The sequence below is a fragment of the Mytilus californianus genome, unplaced genomic scaffold, assembly GCF_021869535.1.
Source record: "Mytilus californianus isolate M0D057914Y unplaced genomic scaffold, xbMytCali1.0.p SCAF_6, whole genome shotgun sequence".
NCBI lineage: Eukaryota > Metazoa > Mollusca > Bivalvia > Mytilida > Mytilidae > Mytilus > Mytilus californianus.
Window position 1 is genome coordinate 59,266,024 of NW_026262712.1, and position 21,937 is coordinate 59,287,960.

General features: G+C 31.0%; 2 long non-coding RNA genes across 3 annotated transcripts in view; both read right to left on the minus strand.

Annotated features, from left to right (window-relative positions):
* Window positions 1–4,426, minus strand: part of LOC127706163 (uncharacterized) — a 219,189-nt gene extending 214,763 nt beyond the window's left edge. For both annotated transcript variants that reach the window (XR_007984270.1, XR_007984271.1), the window contains exon 1: window positions 4,380–4,426. This is a non-coding gene — a long non-coding RNA (uncharacterized LOC127706163). The remainder of the gene's footprint in view (window positions 1–4,379) is intronic.
* Window positions 4,427–16,587: 12,161 nt separating this feature from the next.
* On the minus strand, window positions 16,588–21,206 carry LOC127706159 (uncharacterized). Its single transcript, XR_007984266.1, has 4 exons — window positions 21,119–21,206; window positions 20,154–20,221; window positions 18,926–18,995; window positions 16,588–16,774 (listed from the first exon to the last, which is right to left on the minus strand). It is a non-coding gene; the product is annotated as an uncharacterized LOC127706159 (long non-coding RNA).
* Window positions 21,207–21,937: the final 731 nt, after the last annotated feature.

Sequence of the window (21,937 nt, forward strand, 5' to 3'; positions counted from 1 at the left end):
CTCCCCATGGTAGTTGGTGGTGTAACCCTGTTTAACTACCAGGGTTTTTATGACACTATGTCAACATAGGTCAGCTGATAGCCATTGTGTATAGGCAATCGGTAGTCACCCTGGCGCCTCAACAAAATATTATAGAATACTCTGTAGCCAAAGTAACGTCACAAAGTAAAAATGTATATTCTATTCCTGAAAATGTAACTACATTTTGTTGTTTTAAAATGTATGTTTAATTTGAATGATTGTTATGCTCCCGCCGTAGAGGAGGGGGCATTAAGTTTTACCCTTGTCCGTCCGTACGTCCCAAAGTTAGTTTCCGTTCTGTAACTTTAGTTTGCCTCAATCAAATGTTATGACACTTATACACACTTCATATATTACAAAATACAGATCAAGTTTTAATTTTGGTGGCGTCACTTTAACCGTTCAAGAGTTATGCCCCTTTACAAATGGAAAAATTACTGATTTGTTTTTTTTTTTTTTTTTTTTTTTTTTTTTAGTTGTAAAGGTTATCAATGCATAACAGAAATGGAACCTCTAAACAACTGAATATAGTATACAGACAGCATGCAGTATTTTAATCTTGGTATCTGTCAATTACAATAACAACAAGCAAAGAGAGACAACTCTATAACAATTTTAATCACTTTGTGATTAAAGAAAAGACTTCAACATAGTTTAGAAAACAACAAGAACTCTTGATCCTTGTTCTTCATCTCGTTGTTATTCAATCAGTCTTATTTTAGGGTCTTCTTCTATGAGTATTGCAATTTATAGAGATAAGCAAATTTTATATTTTCAATAATCTGGTTGAATTTAATCAAATATTTGTGTGGGTGTTGCACTGTTTAGTTCATTGTCATATATGGCATCGCCATAGATGGCGCTCTCACATGGAATTTAAATTTTGTAATTCCTGTATCTGGCACTTGTTAATTTGTTGTCGGCAACAAAGCAGGTGCTCCAGGAAATAGTTTATTTAATTAAACTTTAATTAGATTTTGTATATGCATGTTTTTGTCATCTTTTTCAATCAATCTGCAACAAAATATGCTTTATCAGTTTCCCCAATGTCCTAATAATTAATTTGCAATGTTTCTCACTTTAATTATTCCATGAGATTTATTCTGGCAAATGGAAGATAATCAAATTTGAATAACATTCCTTCCTCGGTGACAGATGTATTATACATCTCCGATACTTACTGTTAAGAATAAAAAATATATGAGTTATACTACAAGTTTGTACAACTCTACTGATGACCATAAGTCTGATTATCATTTGAACAAAACAGGTATACATTAATTGTTCTATACTGCAATGCAAATGCTTTATTGTACTGGTTTTCAGGTGTATTTCAGACTTATTCAAAACAAATGCGCGTAACGACTAAAAACTGTAAGAAATTTTGTTATTTTATACAGTCAAACGTGTTTAATTATTTAATAAACAGTGTCATAATTATACAAGTAAAACGAATTGCATTAAACATGAACTAAATGAGTTGAGAATAAACAAACCCAAAATAACACAAACTTGAAGAAAATCAAAACGGCACTAGACCTACTACGGCGACAGGGTTATCTCCTATTAAAATGTGCAACTTCCCTGATGACAATCCACTCCCTGTTAAAATGGCAGAATCATAAATAGGACACAATATGTAAATGATCAGATCAGATGCTTTTTTTTTTGTTCATGAACAATTTTGAGTTAATAGTGTCTCTTGTGATTTCATACACCTCGTAACTGTCAACCTATTCCTGGTGTCGACCTTACAATTTGAGTCTCGATTTTAGATGTTCTAGAACGTCTGCTTACAATGTACTTTAAACAACGAAGCACATAACGTATCTAGTTAGATTTGTAAAAGTTACATGACGGGACAATGGATGAGTTAGCGCTAAAACATTTGAAATTTAGCAGTCGATAATGCTCGGTTTAGTCTATCTGTTTAAACTCTTCAGTAGTTGTTGTTAACCAGTACACATTACCATCATACTAAATTGTCCGAAAAGCTTCTGTACAGTACTGAATTGACTTCATGCAGATTGTTTGAAAGTTCTGAGTCATTGACCACAAAACTGCAATAGAGATGCGAAAGATACCAAAGGGACATTCGATAGCATAAGTTAAAAATAAACGTCATGGCTAAGAAAAAACAGAAACAAACAAACAAACAACAATACACAAAACACAACATGGTAAACTAAATACTAAAACTAAAACACGAATCCCACCAAAAACTAGTGGTGATATTAAAACGATAGTCACGTCTATCATAAGTCAGTGTTTGAAGTCGTCCTGTTTTGCCTATATCAAGTAAAAGATTCAAAAAACCTTATAGTCTTTTTGATAAATCAAGTATCAAGTTGCAAGGTATATAAAGGCAACAGTAGTATACCCTGTTCAATAGTCATCAATCGATTAAGCGAAAAAAAAATCCGGGTCACAAACTAAAACCGAGGGAAACAAATCAACTATAAGAGGAAAACAACGGCACAACAGAAACACTGAACACCTCACTGAAATAAGGGTAACTGAGTTTATAGAAGAGTTTTTTTTTTGTTGAACAAAATTGCACCAAAATTGCACAAAAATTAACAACTATGTTGTCGATAAAAAAAAGTATTCAATCTGTCAGTGTATTTGTTGATGGAATAAGTGAAGAGATATTCCAAAAAGTACTTTAGCGTTGCATTTCTGATTGCCAAATTAAGAGCAGGATCTGATTCTTATTAATTTGAAATAACGATTTGGATTATAATTGATCACGCCTTTTATATTATTGAGAAAGATGTTGTAACTTACAATAAAATCAATAAAATTAAAACATTACATATGTTACTTTTATAATTTCGATTTACTCGAATATTTAACTCGGCTGAACTTACTTATGAATGAGGCTATTGTCTTCAAGCATTTTTTCATACGCCATGTTGACTGGAAGTAAATATTTGTTATTATTAAATAACGTTACCGGGTAATTCATATTCAATTCATATAATGAATAACAGTACTATTATGCAATAACGTGTGCTGCCTTTAAAAAAGTTTAGATTAAATTTAACAAATTAACCTTTACATATTAATTTTCAAATTGATATTGCATATTGATCTTTTTCTATTGTTTGATATGGTTGCTAACTCATTTACCATTGAAAAATAATTTTATTGAAATTGACGTAGATATTAAAAACTAAAAATATGATAATGAGGCTTTCATATCAGAGAAAAAAATGATGTTTACGGTTAAAACAGGATAAAACTAGAAACGTTATTACAGTCAATAGGAAAAATCAAAGAATTTCACTAGCTATTCGCTTGCAAGCATTTGTTTTCTTAATGTTTATAAAGAACTATTCAAGAGAGAATTGCAGTTGAAAAAAATAATCAGACGTTAAATCGAAAAGAAGTTCTTATGTTTACTTACCTTCTACGGACACTAACAATAGACAGACGAATAAACAAATAGAAACCTTCATTCTTTTTTTTTTAGTTCTCTGTAACAAACAAACAAATCTTGATTATGTATTTTGCTAGATAATTTTTATTTAAAACAACAAGATGACAATTGCAAACGACTATAAGTAGTAATACTAAAGACATTCGTACATGTATGCGTACAATTAAAAACTTCCTTGTCTTTAATGAGGTTTTCTGAAACTTAATCGCGACTATATGTTTTTTTTTTTTTTCGCAAGACGTTTACTTTGCATTATTCAGTATGTCCTGATATTTTGAAAAACAGATTTTGGTAGCCTTAAAACTAACTGAATTCCTTCAAATCAAGTCACTCTTAATATCATTTGTATACTAGTTCACTAGTTCTGTCTGTTGGATGACTGCTTTTCATAGTTTGTATTGCATGATACCAGTACCATAAAGGAAGGCGAAATAATAGTTAAATAAGGTTGACGGGCAAATAGGAAAACTGTGTTTTACCTTTCATAAGCAATTGTGATAATGTCAAATTTCAATATTTTCGCAGACGGACAAAGCTAAAACGCATATTATCCGACAAGAACCTGTACTGAGTGCCAAAACACTAAGTCAAATGTAGTTCCATTTAACTTTTACTTTAGCAAATTTGAAGTGGTTTTTTTTCCAGATTGTTCATTTTTTAAGGTTTGAAATACTTCTGAAAATTGTTTAAAACAAATATAAATACTTTGAAAATGTCTCAGTATTAATTAGAAATTGTATGTAAATTTATGTTTATAATTAAGACAATCATGAATGGAAGTTACGTTGTACACTACGCTTGAAGCCCTGAATCTCATTTTGCATGATAAAAGACTACGACATTTACTTCGTTATAGCTTAAAATTTACAGAATATGCATTTAATTTTATACTTAATCTGATTTGAATTGTATTTACATGACAAAATACCGTCAGTGTTCGAAAGGCTTTGAAATACTCTGCTATTATCCCGCTTTTATACACGAATATGACGAAATGAAATTATACAGCGGCAACACACATTTACTAAAGTATCCTGCTTGGCGGCTGTAGGTTCTTTCAAGGTTGATGTCCAAATACCCGATTCATAAATTGTATTTCTTGTTTGTTTACAAAAACAACTTTAACAATAAATCATTGTTATGTAGTATGTCCAGATACAGTTTATAACTACATAAATAATGAAATCATCAAAGGTAAAACCTATATACAGCCCTTGGATGGTGTAAACTTCCCAAAATAACGTGTATGGTGTAATGGTGTATGGCATATGGTGCAATGGTCGAAGGTGTATGGTGCTATGGTGTATGGTGTAAGGGGAATGGTGTAATGGTGTATGAGGAATGGTGTGATTGTGTAACGTGCGATCGGGAATGGTGTGAATGAATGGTGTACGACATTTCATTGGTTGAAACCGAAGTTCATTTTATTTTAATTTTTCGGATTGTAAACATAAACAATAATAATAATCCTATTGTTCTTTTTTCCCAGTAAAGCAAATTACTTTACTCGTTAGACTCTATGTCATATATATTTAATATACACATATTAAAAAATCTTTTTTTTTCTTATTCTTATTTACATTAAACGATGGCTTTAAAATTACACACTTGTGATCACATGCAGTTATCATAAAAGAAAGGATTTTATTTAAACTAGAAGGCGGATAGAAAGGTTATCCACGCATCGGAACAGTATTTTTATATCACGGGTTATCAACATCATTTTTAAAGTTGCTTCGTTCCCCACTTTTGACAGTCTCTTTATAAATATCTTATCGTCATTCACCTATGTTTGCCTTGGATTTACGATTCTGTTTTCCAAAAAATGTTCAAAGGAAAATTGTACAGTGTTATTGCACATAAGGTGTTGTATAATTATGAACAATCTCGTCAATTTCGTTAGATTTGTCTTTACGGATTATAAATGATATCTTGAACGTCCGAAAAAATATACTTATGTGAAATATTTGCCACTTGATATTTAGCCACCAACAAAATCAACCAACCGACATAATATACTAACAGTATACTTTTCCTAGAAGAGAACTTCTCATACTTTTCATTATAAAGTACAAATGAAATCTGTCATGTCAGTCACACTGTTGGATGATGAGGTGGAATAGTTTTATTATACAAACCATCCTGAACTACTGAGATTAAATCATCACACCTCAGCAAGCACGACTATTTTATGCGCAGACCAACCCATCACACAATAGCCCAAAAGGAATCTGTGATGTACCCGTCCATATTCAGAAGTCATGGAAGTGGGAAATACAGATACTGATACTGACTTTAGTGACAGTTTTATATAACGAATACAGAGATGAAATGCTGGCACTCTAAATTAAAGCGGACAAGATTTTGTTATCATTGTATTGCAATGTTGCTGTCATTTGTATTATACAATCCATCCTGACATCAAAATATTGCTGATTTACTATGCGGCTGCCACTATATAGATTTACATAATAAAGTGCAAATATGGTCAGTTTTGTTTGATACTTTAAAATAGTTTTGCTATACGAGTCAGCCTGAGGTATCAAAACTACTGAAATTTTCTTGCGAGACAATATTTTTAATAAAAAGAGGACATGCTGGCTATCTAGATTGATGGGGACAAATTTTTGTTGTCATTGTGTTGCAATGTTGCTGTCATTTGTATTATACAATCCATCCTGACATCAAAATATTGCTGATTTACTTTGCGGCTATATGCTGATTTACTATGCGGCTATATAGATTTACATACATGACATAATAAAGTGCTAATATGATCAGTTTTGGCTGATGCTTTAAAATAATTGTGTTATACAAGTCAGCCTGAGGTATCAAAACTACTAAAATTTTCATGCGAGACAATATTTTGAATAAAAAGAGGACATGCTGGCTATCTACATGAAGATTGATGGGGACAAATTTTTGTTGTCATTGTGTTGCAATGTTGCTGTCATTTAATTTGTATAATGCAATCCATTCTGACATCAAAATATTGTTCTTTACTATGTGGCTATATAGATATACATAATAAAGTGCAAATATGGTCAGTTTTTGTTGATGCGTTTAAATAATTTTGTTATTCTAGTCAGCCTTAGGTATAAAAATACTGAAATTTTGTTGCGAGACAATATTTTGAATAAAAAGAGGACATGCTGGCAATCTAAATTGATGGGGATAATTTTTGATGTCATTGTGTTGCAATGTTTCTGTCATTTGTATTATACAATCCATTCTGACAATAAAATATAGCTGCTTTACTATGTGGCTATATAGATATACATAATATTAAAAGTGCAAATATGGTCAGTTTTGGTTGATGCTGTAAAATAATTTTGTTATACAAGTCAGCCTGAGGTATCAAAACTACTGAAATTTTCTTACGAGACAATATTTTGAATAAAAAGAGGACATGCTGGCTATCTAGATTGATGGGGACAAATTTTTGTTGTCATTGTATTGCAATGTTGCTGTCATTTGTATTATACAATCCATCCTGACATCAAAATATTGCTGATTTACTATGCGGCTATATAGATTTACATAATAAAGTGCAAATATGGTCAGTTTTGGTTGATACTTTAAAATAGTTTTGTTATATGAGTCAGCCTGAGGTATCAAAACTACTGAAATTTTCTTGCGACACAATATTTTGAATAAAGAGAGGACATGCTGGCAATCTAGATTGATGGGGACAAATTTTTGTTGTCATTGTGTTGCAATGTTGCTGCCATTTGTATTATGCAATCCATTCTGACAACAAAATATTGCTGATTTACTATGCGGCTATATAGATTTACATAATAAAATGCAAATATGGTCAGTTTTGGTTGATTTGTTTAAATAATTCTGTTATACGAGTCAGCCTGAGGTATCAAAACTACTGAAATTTTGTTGCGTGACAATATTTTGAATAAAAAGAGGACATGCTGGCTATCTAGATTGATGGGAATAAATTTTTGTTGTCATTGTATTGCAATGTTGCTGTCATTTGTATTATACAATCCATCCTGACATCAAAATATTGCTGATTTACTATGTGGCTATATAGATATACATAATAATGTGCAAATATGGTCAGTTTTTGTTGATGCGTTTCAATAATTTTGTTATACTAGTCAGCCTTAGGTATCAAAATTACTGAAATTTTGTTGCGAGACAATATTTTGAATAAAAAGAGGACATGCTGGCAATCTAAATTGATGGGGATAATTTTTGATGTCATTGTGTTGCAATGTTTCTGTCATTTGTATTATACAATCCATCCTGACATCAAAATATTGCTGATTTACTTTGCGGCTATATGCTGATTTACTATGCGGCTATATAGATTTACATACATGACATAATAAAGTGCTAATATGATCAGTTTTGGCTGATGCTTTAAAATAATTTTGTTATACAAGTCAGCCTGAGGTATCAAAACTACTAAAATTTTCATGCGAGACAATATTTTGAATAAAAAGAGGACATGCTGGCTATCTACATGAAGATTGATGGGGACAAATTTTTGTTGTCATTGTGTTGCAATGTTGCTGTCATTTAATTTGTATAATGCAATCCATTCTGACATCAAAATATTGTTCTTTACTATGTGGCTATATAGATATACATAATAAAGTGCAAATATGGTCAGTTTTTGTTGATGCGTTTAAATAATTTTGTTATTCTAGTCAGCCTTAGGTATAAAAATACTGAAATTTTGTTGCGAGACAATATTTTGAATAAAAAGAGGACATGCTGGCAATCTAAATTGATGGGGATAATTTTTGATGTCATTGTGTTGCAATGTTTCTGTCATTTGTATTATACAATCCATTCTGACAATAAAATATAGCTGCTTTACTATGTGGCTATATAGATATACATAATATTAAAAGTGCAAATATGGTCAGTTTTGGTTGATGCTGTAAAATAATTTTGTTATACAAGTCAGCCTGAGGTATCAAAACTACTGAAATTTTCTTACGAGACAATATTTTGAATAAAAAGAGGACATGCTGGCTATCTAGATTGATGGGGACAAATTTTTGTTGTCATTGTATTGCAATGTTGCTGTCATTTGTATTATACAATCCATCCTGACATCAAAATATTGCTGATTTACTATGCGGCTATATAGATTTACATAATAAAGTGCAAATATGGTCAGTTTTGGTTGATACTTTAAAATAGTTTTGTTATATGAGTCAGCCTGAGGTATCAAAACTACTGAAATTTTCTTGCGACACAATATTTTGAATAAAGAGAGGACATGCTGGCAATCTAGATTGATGGGGACAAATTTTTGTTGTCATTGTGTTGCAATGTTGCTGCCATTTGTATTATGCAATCCATTCTGACAACAAAATATTGCTGATTTACTATGCGGCTATATAGATTTACATAATAAAATGCAAATATGGTCAGTTTTGGTTGATTTGTTTAAATAATTCTGTTATACGAGTCAGCCTGAGGTATCAAAACTACTGAAATTTTGTTGCGTGACAATATTTTGAATAAAAAGAGGACATGCTGGCTATCTAGATTGATGGGAATAAATTTTTGTTGTCATTGTATTGCAATGTTGCTGTCATTTGTATTATACAATCCATCCTGACATCAAAATATTGCTGATTTACTATGTGGCTATATAGATATACATAATAATGTGCAAATATGGTCAGTTTTTGTTGATGCGTTTCAATAATTTTGTTATACTAGTCAGCCTTAGGTATCAAAATTACTGAAATTTTGTTGCGAGACAATATTTTGAATAAAAAGAGGACATGCTGGCAATCTAAATTGATGGGGATAATTTTTGATGTCATTGTGTTGCAATGTTTCTGTCATTTGTATTATACAATCCATTCTGACAATAAAATATAGCTGCTTTACTATGTGGCTATATAGATATACATAATATTAAAAGTGCAAATATGGTCAGTTTTGGTTGATGCTGTAAAATAATTTTGTTATACAAGTCAGCCTGAGGTATCAAAACTACTGAAATTTTCTTACGAGACAATATTTTGAATAAAAAGAGGACATGCTGGCTATCTAGATTGATGGGGACAAATTTTTGTTGTCATTGTATTGCAATGTTCCTGTCATTTGTATTATACAATCCATCCTGACATCAAAATATTGCTGATTTACTATGCGGCTATATAGATTTACATAATAAAGTGCAAATATGGTCAGTTTTGGTTGATACTTTAAAATAGTTTTGTTATTTGAGTCAGCCTGAGGTATCAAAACTACTGAAATTTTCTTGTGACACAATATTTTGAATAAAAAGAGGACATGCTGGCAATCTAGATTGATAGGGACAAATTTTTGTTGTCATTGTGTTGCAATGTTGCTGTCATTTGTATAATGCAATCCATTCTGACAACAAAATATTGCTGATTTACTATGCGGCTATACATGTTTAGATTTACATAATAATAAAATGCAAATATGGTCAGTTTTGGTTGATTCGTTTAAATAATTTTGTTATACGAGTCAGCCTGAGGTATCAAAACTACTGAAATTTTGTTGCGTGACAATATTTTGAATAAAAAGAGGACATGCTGGCTATCTAAATTGATGGGAATAAATTTTTGTTGCCATTGTATTGCAATGTTGCTGTCATTTGTATTATACAATCCATCCTGACATCAAAATATTGCTGATTTACTATGTGGCTATATAGATATACATAATAATGTGCAAATATGGTCAGTTTTTGTTGATGCGTTTAAATAATTTTGTTATACTAGTCAGCCTTAGGTATCATAATTACTGAAATTTTGTTGCGAGACAATATTTTGAATAAAAAGAGGACATGCTGGCAATCTTAATTGATGGGGATAATTTTTGTTGTCATTGTGTTGCAATGTTGCTGTCATTTGTATAATGCAACCCATTCTGACAATAAAATATAGCTGCTTTACTATGTGGCTATATAGATATACATAATATTAAAAGTGCAAATATGGTCAGTTTTGGTTGATGCTTTAAAATAATTTTGTTATACGAGTCAGCCTGAGGTATCAAAACTACTGAAATTTTCTTGCGAGACAATATTTTGAATAAAAGAGGTCATGCTGGCTATCTAGATTGATCAGGACAAATTTTTGTTGTCATTGTATTGCACTGTTGCTGTCATTTGTGTTATACAATCCACCCTGACATCAAAATATTGCTGATTTACTATGCGGCTATATAGATCTATATAATAAAGTGAAAATATTATGGTCAGTTTTGGTTGATGAGTTAAATAATTTTGTTATATGAGTCAGCCTGAGGTATCAAAATTACTGAAATTTTGTAGCGAGACAATATTTTTGATAAAAGGAGGGCAAAAATATTTCCAAATTTGTTAACCCTATATAAATTAACAGATTGACAAACTCCCCATTTCCATTCTCAATTTTATAATTATAAGTGCAAATATGGTCAGTTTTGGTTGATGCTAAAAATAATTTTGTTGTACATGTTGTACATGTACCAGTCATCCTGAAGTATTCATTTTTGGCATTGTTTGTCGATTTTATCTGAAAACCAAGTTTATAAGATTTACGATACATGTTAAAACCGATAATAATAGCATTGTAACCAATATCGTTTTTAATTTATAGATAGGCAGATCGCGGATAAATTTGCATTACAAGCAAAGTTTTATGCGTACTTTATTTACAAATACATGTATATATATTTAATCTGTATTGTTTATATAACCATCATAGGCATGACCACGGAGATTTTAATTTTATACATTAATTTACAATATTGTGATCAAAATTCGTTTTTTAAATCAAATAAATAATTTTGTAGTCGCACGCTTTCTTTGAAATTTAATTGCATTATGGGTAATTTCGGATCGTGTAGATAGAATGGGGAATGGTGTATGGTGTAATGTGTAAGGTGTATGGTGCAAAGGTGTAACGTGTATGGTGTAATGGCACAAGGTGTATGGTGTAATGGTGTATGGTGAATGGTGTAATGGTGTATGGTGTGAGTGGGAAGTTTACACCATCCAAGGACTGTACAACTGTTAACATTTTGTACCTATTCATCACTGAGATTCGTGACAATGGTTTGCACAGAAGGGGATAAGAAACATACAACGGTTTGAACATAGAGGCGATAAGTTATATCTTAAGGTGGTCACTGTTTCTATACTATTTGAAATAAATATAAATACGTAGCAACAAGGAGTGCTAATCTCTATTAATCAGTATTAAACATACTAGCAAAAGATAATAGAATTGGATCAAAATAAAGAATGTATTGTATATCATAATTGAAAGGTAAGTTACAGTTTTAGAAAAATGTGTCATCACATATGTAAATGTGTTACACAGTTGTAACCTTTCCGACCTAAAAACGTATATTTACTTCGAACTGCATCCTCAGTCAATATAAATACAACGGGTTGATGAAAATATCTGCCGACCTGATCAAAATACTGTAGTTGTAATTACTTATATATTGATAATTAGGATTTACCAATATTGATTACATAGAATTAATGGATTCTTGAAATTTTAACGAATAACTAGTATTTACTACATGTGCTAGTCCTTACCAATGATTATTATCCATGATAACATATTTGGAAAAAAGGGCAGGGTGTAATAAGGGCCTTATTTGGGGTAATTGTTTCATTTTCTGTGTCAATAACGTCAAAAGTAAATTGTAACGTCACGAGAAGGACACTACATATGTTCGTGAAAAATATATAGATTGTGGACATATTTATATAATACGTGGACCTGAAAATATAGAGCCTATGCAATTATTAATTAAATAATGTGACAAAATTTTGTCTATAAAACAACACATTACATGTTAATATTTGTGTGATACCTGCATGTGCTTAATATTTCGTCCTGATACGCTAATGTTGTTATTTTTTGTACAAATATGAAATTTTGCTATATTTTGACTGTAAATTCTCCGCTTATATTCACAATATTTAAATCAAACTCATTATAAGTTTAAACCTTTAAAAAACTTAACAATCTTTTATTATCTTGAATCTTTTACTTTTGTAATAGTTAATTTTTTTTTGTAGGCCGAAAAAGGGCCCTAAGCGCCCTTTCTACTTTAATTACTTGATTGCAAATTGAATTACTTATTATGTAATTCAAATTAATGTCTGTATCGAAATCTGTGAAAAGATAGATTCATCAGGAAAGTACTAAGCATGAACAACAATTAATAAACTTTCAAATAAATAAAATTTGTATTGCAGACAAATCTACCACTCAGTACAACTCCTATTGGGTTAGAGTACATAAGCTGTCAGGGACAAGACTCATTAGACCGATACTAACTGGCATATGATGCAAAGGTCACTTTCAACCAATAAATCATTGTGTTCTCGACTAAACAAGCAATCAGTACAACTCCAACGAATTTCGAATAAAACGTCATCAGTCATATCAGCAGAACTATACTATAAATAACTAAATAGCAATAAATGTTTAGCAACCTTTGTACCTATGAAACAATTTAGTAAAAGATTTAAATGATTTATTTTTTATTGTAATTTATTTCTTTAAATAAAAATATATCAGTTATGCATAGATAACATTCATTCAAATTGACAATAAGAAACGAATATGATATTGTTATAATTCTGGTACTTTCGTATATGGTTTCTAGAATCTAAGTTTGATACTGATAAATCGCACTCAGGTAAAATTCGTGTCCAAGTACGGCACATTTGACAAGATATCACCTTTCTAGAAAACAAAATTATTTTATTTATCACTTTTGTGTTCCTGATGGTTCGCAATTTAAGATAGCTGTCCCTCACAAATGTTGAAGTTGATCTAAATCACCCTGTTTTAACATGTTTAACCGATTATTTTTGACGTTGAGGTTGAGGTCACTCAAATTTTGTTCTAGTTAGCGAAAGAGCTATATACAAGGATTTTTTAACCATGAAAATGTTTAGCAATTCGTGACAGAAATTCAATGCAGTTAAAACACATAACAACATATATATCAAAATAGTCATCTGAATACAGATAACAGATTACATAATTATATGATAAATTCAAATATAAAAACAGTAGAAATGTCAACATTTTTTTTTTAATTGAGCCAAGTAAATCAATGTATGCAGCGACAACAGATAAAACGTCTTCGAAAAAGGGACGTGAAGTAAGTGTCAATTACACACTGGCACAATAAATCAAGACACATCTGGTGGTCAATTTACTTTTCACAATGAATAGTTTAAAAGATAATCTTAAAGAAAATGTATATATATACAGCTAGTCAAATGCGTTCAGTTAAAATATACTTTTTCATTTTTTTTGGTCTTTTGGAAAATGTTTGTGCTGTATTTAGGCCCCTCTACCAAGAAATTTGTTTTGCATGCACACGTATAAAAATTGCGGTTTTTATCCAACGCAATCATAGGTTTGAACGTTGTTTTCAATTTAGACTTGTTTATATTTTTTCGGTTTGTATTATATTTGCCTTCTGGTTTATATGATCCGTTCATCATATTTCGACGCTTCAAAATTCAAGAGTCTATCCTAAATTGAGGTAAATTTTATGGCCTTCCAAATACCGTTTCGATTCCTAACATCATTGAAGAGACATTAATTGTCGAAATCCGGATATGGTGTACTAATGTTTGCACCTTTTGTTTGCGGTATACCATCTTTTCCGCAAGTTTATTGTTTTCTGTTTGGTATTAAATTAATAGTTAAGATCCATTTTGTAACATCTTGTGATCCGTTTATTTGGCAATCGCCAATGGCAATCAGCAGGGTTTAAGAAAATCCGTTGTTCGACCTGCTAGACTGCGTTTTGTTGAAATATACTTTTTCACTTTTTTTGGTCTTTTGGAAAATGTTGTTTAAGCTGTATTTAGACCCCTCTACCAAGAAATTTGTTTTGCATGCACACGTACAAAAATTGCGGTTTTTATAAAACGCAATCATAGGTTTGAACGTTGTTTTCAATTTAGACTTGTATATACACAATGTATGTGAGAGAATTTTTTTTCAGGTAAACGGGAGGCAATCTAATTTGAATCAACTTCCTTCTCTCATTTCAAATGCATTATATTTCACCGATATTTATCTATAAAAAATAAGCATGTGTGGTATGATTGTTAATGAGACATCTCTCCACCACATATTTAATTATAAAGAAGTTGCCATCTTTATGGTTTATTATACTATGGTACTAGTTTGCACAACTGCACTGATTATCGTTTGAGTTTATATCATGATGAAATTACGAATATACCTTAACATTACTACTCTGTAGTAAACATGCTTTATTTTAATGGTTATAAGATGTATTAAGTATTATTTAAAGCAAATGCGTGCTATAATTAAATACTGTCAAAATGAAACCGTATCATAGACATTCTGTAAGATATGTGAGGTTACACATATGTTTTCTATATTGATGAATTAAATTGGGTACTAACTTGGTAAATTGGTAAAACTGTAAGAACTGCTCCGTTTATTCGTCAGTAGAACACCACTGTGTAGAATGTTCCTTTGCTGCTAAAAACCAAGCACGTACCGTATCTAGTTTAATTTGTAATCGTCACACGACGGGGTAAATGATTTGCTAGAGATTGGAAATTTGAAGTTGGTATTGAAAATGATTGTCTAGTCTATCATAAATCGTTGTTTGAAGTAGTCCTGCTTAGCCTAAATCAAGTTAAATATCAAAACATTCAGATCGACCTTATAGTCATTTTATAGTCTTATTAAAGTTTTTTTGTTGAAATACCATTGCACAAAAATGAACAAATTGGTGCCGATAAAAAAAACTTTATTTATCTTTCGGGGTATTTGTTGATCGAAAAAGTAAAGTTCTTTGCAAACTTGCATCTCCAATATTATAGAGTGAGATGATTTTCATAAAGTTTTTTTTTTTTTTCAATGTTCTTTTATCTTCAATTTCTAATTTGGCCTCCGTACTGTTTTGATTCTTGCGACACTGATGATTATAAACCTTAATTATTTCAAAACTATTGTTTGTATTTTATTCAACATAAAGACGTGTTGTTAATTCACGAAAAAATGAAACACTGAACAAAAAAGGATATATCCACAAATCATAGGGAATTGAGTGTGTGTGTTAACACAGTCTTTACAAAAGTATGAACTTGAAGGTAAACTAAAAAAGGAGGTTCATAGAAACTGACAAAATGTTAAACTATATCAGCCAATGAATGGAACGAATGGAAAACAACTGTCATATTCCTGACCTGGTACGGATATTTTCCGATGGTGGGTAAAACCTGATTGTATACCTAACTAAACCTTCCATTAAATATGTGTGTGTGTGGGTGGGGGGGGATGGGCTTTGTGTACGTGCATGTTGGTGTGTGTTCTTGCTGTTAACTTCATTTGTTGATATGCAATCGAACCGTCGAGCTTTTGCATGTCATGAGTTATGCGTTTTTATGTCTATTTTTTTTTTTTGAAGACTAAATTAGATTCCTCTAGTAGATATGTGTATTGTTTGATAGTTATTCCTTTCAATTGATTGTACTCGTAATTTGGTACTTGAAATGAACAACTCGTACATTTTAGACATGTCTTGTACATATATGTCGTCACAATGATAATGCATATTAGATATGTTGTTGCCGTATCGTTTTAAACACAACATGTATAGTCTCGGGACGATTTGGAGACTACCATATGGTGTTTTGCAAAGTTTAAAGCCGTATGATGATTAACTCTTGCTGTTTTGATTGCCGTTGTTTCTGTCTAATTGACGTTCATCTTTTAGCCAGTGTTGACATTAATAGCATAATCGTGCAGTCTTTGCGATGTCCAAGTTCTGTCTTTCTAGAGTTGCCTCACCTATTAAAACAGTTTACTGTGATCTTTTTTATAACTTTCAATCAATTATAGATATTAAAAAGGCAGTGCATGACAATTCTTAGATCCCTCTGTTTAATTCCTTGTTTCAGTGTCTTCAGCTGAATTTACGACTTGTTGGGACTGATAACCAAAATGAGCTTAAGCAAAAGAGTCGTATCATTCTAATGTCAAAAATATATGTTCATTATTTTCAACTTGAAAATACCTTTACCCATTCCCCAAAGTGATTATCAGTGTATCGCATATAAATAAAATCAAAGAATGCTTATTAAAAAAAATACAGATTATTATCTCATTTTATCTGATATTCATTTCAAGTTCTATGTTTAAATAGATAATATTTCCTCGGTTCTGTTATTTTCCACATCCTACACATATGCAGGTCCATTCAAAGCATATATAATCCCTACTACAGCACCAATAGTCAAAAATGCATGGTCTTCCATCACACCTCTGTCTTTTTTCAAGCCTAAAACAAAACAATAACTAGATCAAATACATTCGATAAAGCATTCGTAATCACATTTTTCGTTTATTAGTGACATCAGTGTATATCTGTGTATATTTGTTACAGGAACGGATGATGGACAGGTACATATAACAATGTCTACTACTAAATTCGAATAGCTATAAACAATATAGATATTACAATTAAGAGATGTGCGATGATTTTCAATGAGACAACTCTCCACCAGAGACCACATGACATAGAAGTTAACAATTAAATGTCAATATACGGCATTCAGCAATGAGAAAAACACATACCGCATAGTTAGCATAGAGTTTACATTCTGGTGGAGGTGTTTCTCATTTAGTTGTAATGACACACATAAGTACACATGTAACTGAATGTACCTTATTGAAAAACGCTCAAATTAAACTATCTGAAAGTATGAATCCCAAAATACACGAAAAGCTATATGTTGAAAAGAGACACAGAAATAATAGTCAAATATATCTAGTCTTCTTTGCAGGAGTTGGAAACTTAATTTCTTAATATTTACTTATTTATACACATTTTAATAGTCAAGGTTATAGAAGAATACATTTTTAAACGATCATTTGTAGAAAGGGATATTATAAATCATGTCAGTACAATAGAACTGACTACTGAGCTGATGATACCATCAGGGACTTATAGTCAACCAGCAACGATATCAATCAAGTGTTATATATTCAATATGTCCGAAGCGTTTTTCTCAACTTCCCTTTTTTAGGAACTCTAAAATTCAAATGATTACATGTTTTTAAAGTGATTTATTGATTTGAAACTAATAACACCGCAACACGTGTACACGTCAAGAGTTAATAAAATCATCTGTGTGTGTAGTTATATATGCAATGTGATGCTTATAGCAGATCATTAGTCCTGCTAAATGATTTTATCCACAACTTTTCTAGACTCGAATTAGAGTTTTTCTTGTTTTTGTTTTTGTTTTTTTTTTTGTTTTTGCTGTCTTATTTGCACATATGTTTATTTATGACATCATTAAAACCGTGTAATGCTACCTATCAGGGTCTGCATATGGAGTTAATATTTCCCATTCGTTACAATATTATTGAGCTTCTATTTCCTGATCATGATGTCCTTAATAGTGGAATTGAAGTTATTCCTTGAATGTTTCATGGACGTCATCAAAAATTTATTATCTGTTATTGAATATCTATTTCAGCGATCACAACGCATATGTTCGTAACTACCATCCCGTCTTCTTTTCTTCGAACGTGACATCCTTGAATTAGACTTATCACCGGATTTGTACTAACAAGATCAATACGATGTGTGTCACATGTAAAACAGGGTCTTCTGTCCCTGCCGGAACACATGAGATCACCCTCGGTTTCTGATGGGATTTGTGTTGCTCAGTCTTAAGTTTTATGTTGTTTTTTGTATATTGTTCTTTTTCGTTTGATCAATTTTCGTTTTTTACCTTGGCGTAGTCAGTTTTTTATCGACTTGTGAGTTTGAATATCACTTTGGTATCTATCGCCATTGTTTTATTAAAGTCTTTTAATTGTAATTAGCCTACTCGAGTGTGTGCTTAATGAACTTTAAACTTCCTATCCAGCAGAAACACTTGATTCAATCTCCGGTTTGAACAGGGTTCGTTTTCCTCCTATATAATTTTTTAGAGCTGTTGATTGTGCGTTTGTCTTTTCTTTTCCATTGTGCTATATGTCGTATTGGAGTTTTAGTTATTGCTATCTTCGTCTTTTTTAAAATCCACTTTTTTCTTACGTAACATTGTTGTTTTAATTCTTTCAATTTTGGAATTCTTTTTACTTTGCAACATTTGCAAGAATCATTCCTACAAGTAAGATAGCGTTGCATTTCTGATTCTACCGTCTGAAATACATTTTCTGATTATAATTGATAACGCTTTTTGTATTGGTAACAATGACATTGTAATCTACAATATAACTAATGAAACTGAAACATCATGTATGTTACTTTTATCATAGCGGTACATATTTTTTTCCGAGGGGCATGTACGTTTGATATTTAAAAACTTCATATACAATTTACTGAATGCAAACCGATAAGTTTAACCGTTAACATGTATACTCTTTCACACATAGACTCGATTTACTAATAATCAAAATATGCGACTGAACTTACTCATACCTACGGTCACCGTCTTCAAATATTTCGTCATCATCCATAAATATTTCGTCATCCGCCATGTTGACTGGAAGTAAAGTATTCTTCACATTTAATAACGTGATCGGGTAACATATTTTAGGACTAACAGTACTGTATTTGAAAAAGTTGCAACCGTTAATAAGGGATTTGACGGTTGCATACGCAGTTTTACTGTTTTTCTTATACTACATGTAATAATGCAATACTTTTAAAATTTTAAGAATTTAACATGTAAAATATGCCGTAAACGTTGACTGCGACAGCGGAACGTTGTTGCAAATGATTCTGACCGTCAACCGTGGATTGTCGTGACATGCCAAATTGCCTTAGAATTTTCGTTATTCACCAAGAAAATGTCGATATTGAATTGACATATTGACATTTCCCCCCGTTATGATAACGTTACGGAAAAACTGTCATAGGGGAGATAAACTAAATAGCAAAATTGTAAAATGAAACTAACACTTATAAATTGTGTGCGTTAAAAACGCTTTCTGGATTAAACTTCACAAAGTCTATTCAAACCATGTGGGATCTAAAACAACAACCATATTCACCTTCAACACTTAATTCTCTTAATAACAAAAAAAACATTTAGATATGTTTACCATTGCAAAGTTTCTGACTAGGTACAGACACATGGAAATGTGACGGGGTTAAACTTGTCTTTTTATCTCTCTATCAACCAAAACGATTCGCGATCAGTGAACTTGAAAAGGGAGCATAAAAGAAGATACAAAACAAAAGTTATATGCAAAACTTATGCTTTAAATGTTGCTGCTTTTAAAATAGTTGAGATTAAATTAAGAAGAACTAATATTAACATATTCACATTTAAATCAATACTGCATGTTAATATTGTTCTATTGTTTGTTGTGGACCCTGTCTCATTTACATATTACCGTTTATCTGTAATTATTTTTTTTTATTGAAATCGATGAAAGTAACGTAAACTTGAAATTGATAATTAGACTTGCATATCAGATAAACAAACAATATTGGCCCTTCAACGGTGACAAAAATGAAAAACATAAACTTGTTAATATAGAAACGTTATTACAGTCAGCGGAATAATAAAAAATGTCATTAGTTATTCGTTTGCAATTATTTGATCTTTTACCGATACAAGGATCTACCTTAAGAGGGAAAAACACATTTACAAACAAAAAAGTTTTATCTAAAAGAAGATTTTATGTTTTCTTACCTCCAGCAGACACTAACAACAGACAAACGACTAAACAAACAGAAACCTTCATTCTTATTTTTTGTTCTCTATAACAAAAAAATAAATCTTTTTGTAAATGTATGCATACTATGAACTACGTCTTTGTCTTCAAGGATATTTCTTAAACGGTATCATCACTATTTGTGTTTGTCCCTGATTACTGCACATTTTTGTTCTTTCTTTTCGTAAGAAGTTTATTTGCATTATTTTTTACATGTCCATATATTTTGATCACACAATTTGTGGGAGATTTAAACATAACCGAATTCTTTAAAAGCAAATCACTCTTTATCTCATTTGTTTATCAGTTTAAATAAAACAATCTGACTGTTTTAGTTGGTTTCATTTTTTTCGGCAGAGCTGGTTTTACATATTGTCTTTTGTATGATACCATACATTGATGAAAGTATATCAGGTTAATTGTAAAATAAGGTTGACGGCTATCAATGAGAAACATTTAAAAAAGGAAAATTACTTTTTAATATTTCATAAGCATTTCATATTATATCAAATTTTGATACTTTTGCAGGCGGACAAAGATCAAAAGTACAATATCCGACAGGTACTTGTAGCAAGTGCCTCATCACTAAAGAAATTGTACTTTCTACTAAAACAACAATTATAACTACGCTTAGCAAATTTAACTGTTACGTTAATTTAAAGGGTTCTTTTTAGATCTTTAAGGTTAAAAATGCATTTTAACATTGTTTTATAAAATGACAATTTCTCATTATTATCATGATTATTATTTAGACATTGTATGTTAATTAATATATGTAATTAAAGTAATGATAAATGCTTGTAATGCTGTACATTATGCTTCAAGCAAATAATCTCGGTTTGCTTAATAGTACGCTTCGACACTTACTTTGTAATCGCTAAATATTTACAAAATATGCATTTTATTCTACACTAAGTCTTGATATGACTTAAAATATACTCACATGACAAAATACCGTCAGTGTATGAAAGGCTGTCAAATGCACTGCAGTTTATTAGCTTGTATAGACGACTATGAAATTAAATAATCAAAGCAAGTTTAATAAAGTAGCTATAGGTCATCTCAGGTTAATTAGTTATACACGATTCAAGGATTAAAATGCTCAAAACGTGCGCGTTTCCTTCTGTATGTCTTTGTTTGTTTGTAAAAAAACAAAATCTAAACAATATTAGTATGCTATGTAACACAACACGTCCAGATACAATTTAAAACTACATAAATAATTAAATGATCAAATTAAAACTAATTTGCAACAGTATTTTGTAACTATTTATCACTGAGATGCATGACAAGGGTTCCCAAAATAAAGTGATACAAAATACAACGATATGTTAACTTTCTGTATTAATTACTGTTTATTTTGGATATTTATTTTTACCATGATGACAACATTGTGGCTTGTGTTTTTTATTCGAATTACAGTATATTTGTCATGTGTAATGTGTAACCACAGACCAGCTGACCGTTCCTTATTTAGATACATCAAGTTAAAAATAAGAAGCGTCACTCTAGATCTTTTTTTTGGGGTTCTTTTTTGTTTATTTTGGTTTTTGTTTTACTGACGAGTAGATACAAGCCTTTTCATTTACCCTCGCTAACCGATATGTTCAAAATTTTAAAACTTTCACAGCAACAGTTTGTTACTTATGTTTAATGTATCTGGTAATTTTTATTCGTTTTTATTAAAAAGAAACTTTTCAAGTTAAATGACTCTTTCACAACTGACGAATTATTTAAAGAGGATTGGAAAACATAGAATATG